The 3,735-nt window shown below is 49.8% G+C and overlaps 1 pseudogene; it reads right to left on the bottom strand.

Moving 5' to 3' along the window:
* Positions 1-3,735, bottom strand: part of LOC102038201 — a 15,029-nt pseudogene that overhangs the window by 2,711 nt on the left and 8,583 nt on the right.

Genomic DNA, 3,735 nt, shown 5'->3' with positions numbered 1-3,735 from the left:
TGGCATGGTCAGGCACAGAGCAGAATGGGAAGGGCCCTGTCCCACCAAGGTGACAGGCATCTCTGCAGACCTGCAGGCCCAGAGCCATGAACAATGGTGGTAATGGCTGAGAGTGAGAAAGGCCAGGGAGGAGCAGAGGGCCAGGGACTTACGCTGCAAGTTCTTGTTCTCCCGCTTCATTGTTTCCAGGTGGTCCAAGGACTCCTCATAGGCATTCTTCATCTTGAACAGCTCCGTGCTCAGAGAGCGCGACTCCTTCTGCGAGGCCTCCAGCTCAGCCTGCGTTTCCTCATACTTCTGCTTCCATTCTGCCAGGATCTGAAGAGAAACGGGGGGTGAGTAGGGCTGTGACTATCACGGGGCCCTGCTCTGGCCAGGAGTGCTGGTGCTGGAGGCCCAAAGACCTTGTCAAAGTTCTTCTGCTTCTTATCCAGAGCAGCACAGGCAGCATTGGATCTCTCCACATCAATCATCAGGTCCTCCACTTCATTCTGCAGCCTCTGCTTTGTCTTTTCCAGGGAGGCACATTTGGCATTGACAGCCTCAACATGCTCCTCTGCGTCCTGCAGGCGCTGGGCCAGCTTCTTCCTGGGAGGAGACAAGCACAGTTGCATGTCAGAACTTGGAAGGTTGTCAGTTCTATAATGTCATAAGAGTGCAGGTTTGTCAATTTGAGGGTTTTTAGCTTTTCTGTGTCCTGTCACCGGGGGAGGATTAGACATGTCTTAGCACTTCTAATGACTATGTTTTCTCTTCCAATCTCTCTTTTTCTCTGCCTTCCTCTCTCTCCTTTTTTTACAAATCTATATCCTTGCCTTCATTCCACTCTTGTCTTAACCTACTCTCAGAGATTCAAATTTCCTTTGACCAGTTTCAGTCTTCTCCCGTCATGTCCCACCCTGCTTCCCCACGTACTTGGCCTCCTCGAGCTCCTCCGTGCGCTGAATCGCGTCCGTCTCGTATTTGGTTCTCCACTGGGCCACTTCACTGTTGGCCTTGGACATGGCTCGCTGAAGCTCTGCCTTGGCCTCCTGCTCCTCCTCATATTGTTCTCGGAGCAAGTCACAGTCGTGGCGAGCGGACTGCAGGGCATGGGCCAGGGCGTTCTTGGCCTGTGGGGACATTGGGTTTGGCAAACTTGAATACTTATCTTTAAATCCCTCTTGACTGTGAACTTGAGCATGAAAACGGAATGAAACTCTAATTGGGCAAATGCATAGCTTGGAGCTGGTGAATCCCTCGTTGCCATATTTTGGACCATCAGGAAACATTAGTGATGGCTCCACTGGGGACAGTAATCTGCTGCTTGTTTAAACGTGTGGCTGAATTCTATCTCAGAGAGGATCATCAGAATTTCATGGAAACCTTGTGGATTACTTCCTCCAGCTTCTAAAATATCGTGCTTCCTTCCCTCTCTAGAGGAAGAGCAAGGGGTTGTGCATTAGTGCTGTTCCAGGCTTATGTGTGCTTGGGGAAAGAACACTGAAGCAGTCTAGTGTCAGACAGGATTCTGCAGAGGTTTTTGGGGGTGATGTAGACTGTGGACACTAGGGTACTTCCAGACCTTGATTTCTTCCTCTAGATGTCTCTTGAGTTCCTCAATCTGTTGGGTAAATCCTTGCTTGCCCCTAGACAGCTGAGAAATCAGAGCATCTTTCTCCTCCACCTGGCGGGAAAATTCACCTGGAAAAGGAAAGGAAAAAAAGGATTCACACTGTTATTCCTATGACACCTTCTGCTTGTAAAGCCATGTAACCTGGAATGCCCTGGAGAACTTATACCAGTTGCCACCTTGTACTCTCTGGCTCATTTAGGGCATGCAGGTACTGCCATTGAACTTTGGGGATGAGGATGCCTCACCTGACTCGGTCTGCAGACGAGCTCTTTGCGTATTGAGGTCATTGATCATGCGCTGATTCTGCTCATCCTTAGTTTTAAGCTCACTCAGCTGATCTTCCAGAGTGCGGCACATCTTCTCCAGGTTGGCCTAGAGAGGAAACACAGGAAAGGAAAAGAGATGATGGTCTGCACTCTGCCTTATTGTCACAGTGGGGATTTTGTTTCTGGGAATGTGTGTGGAAGAGTCAGCTTTTGTGCCCCACTTTTTCCCTGTGTGCATTTTCTCCTGCAACTCCATACCTTGGCTTTGGAGACAGACTCCATGTTGCTGGCCAAGTCATCAATCTCCATCTTCAGCTCACTCTTCTCCTTCTCCAGCTTCTGCTTCACGCGTTGCAGGTTGTCGATCTGCTCGCCCAGCTCAGCTGTGCTGTCCGCGTGCTTCTTGCGCAGGGCGGCAGCCGTGGCTTCGTGCTGCAGCGTGGCCTCTTCCAGGTCACGGCGCATCTTCTGGAACTCTGCCTCACGCTTCTTGTTCATCTCCACCTGAGCTGCTGTGGCCCCTCCTGCTTCTTCCAGGCGCTCGCTGATCTCCTCCAGCTCCCTGGACAGGTCAGCGCGATGCTTCTCTGCTTTAGCACGAGAGGTTCGCTCTGCCTCAATTTCCTCCTCCAGCTCCTCAATGCGGGCCTGCAGAACAGCAGGGAGCCTTCACAGCCGTGCCCTCCTCCTGCCTGAGCTGAGCCTGAGCAAGGCAGGGCAAGGAACAGAGACTTGCCTGCAGCTCCTTGATCTTCTTCTGAAATTGCATGCCCAGGGCTTGTTCATCTTCGATCTTGCTCTGGATCTGGCTGATTTCAAAGTCTTTCCTTTGAACCAAGTGAACCGTGTTAGAGCTCAAAGAAAAGAGACAAGTGCTGCAGCCCAGCACTCAGGTGCCCCAGAGCCACACTTACTTCTTCAGTTTCTCATCCAGCTGCTGCTTATCATTCTCCAAATCCATGATGCTGTCCTGGGCCAGCTTCAGGTCTCCTTCCAGTTTCCTCTTTGCTCTCTCCAGGTCCATGCGCAGTTTCTTCTCTTGCTCCAGGGACCCTTCCAGCTGAACACAACAAGACCATCAGGGCTCTGCCAGCCACGTTGGACTCCATACCTGTCCTGTTCCTGCTCTATGTCTGTGTGCTTACATCATCCACTTGCTGTTCCAGCTTGGTCTTGGCTTTGGTCAGAGTATTGACTTTGTCTTCCTCTACCTGCAGGTCATAGGTTTTTCACCTTTGAGAAGAAGGGACCAAATGTAAATAAAGCAGCTATAGAAGTCCTGTAATAACACACAGCCCATTTTCTGGAGCATGAGTGACAGGTTCTACCTCATACCTTGTTTTCGGTGGCATGTTTTTCCTTCTCCACCTTGGCCAGTGTTAGCTCAAGGTCATCAATATCTTTCTTCAGCTCTGAACATTCATCTTCCAATTTTCTTTTCTTGGCTGTCAGTTCAGCATTAATTTCCTCTTCTTCTTCAGCCCTTTCTGTCGCCTCCTTAATTTTGGCTTCCAGCTGGATTTTGGTTTTGATGAGCTGGTCGCACCTTTCCTCTGCATCAGCCAAGCTATCTGCTTCCTGGTGGGGAGATAGAAATTTGTGGGTTCTGATGTTTTGAATATTCTCTGCTCTGCCTCTTTTATTACTGAGTAACAGCTGAACCTGGCCTTCAACTCGAGCAACAGAGAGATCTTGAGTGGTGTCTACTGGTAAGCCTTGTCATTTGGAATCAATAATTATTCCAAAGCTTTTGTGCCTCCTAAATATGTCTACCAGGGTGACTAGCTATGAGAATGCCTCATAACACTCATAAGCAGAATGGAATAGGGGTTACTTCAGTTTCTAGTTTTAGCA

The sequence above is a fragment of the Geospiza fortis genome, unplaced genomic scaffold, assembly GCF_000277835.1.
Source record: "Geospiza fortis unplaced genomic scaffold, GeoFor_1.0 scaffold503, whole genome shotgun sequence".
Classification (NCBI taxonomy): Eukaryota; Metazoa; Chordata; class Aves; order Passeriformes; family Thraupidae; genus Geospiza; species Geospiza fortis.
The sequence above is the reverse complement of the archived record's forward strand: the minus strand, read 5'-3'. Positions and strand labels throughout refer to the sequence as shown.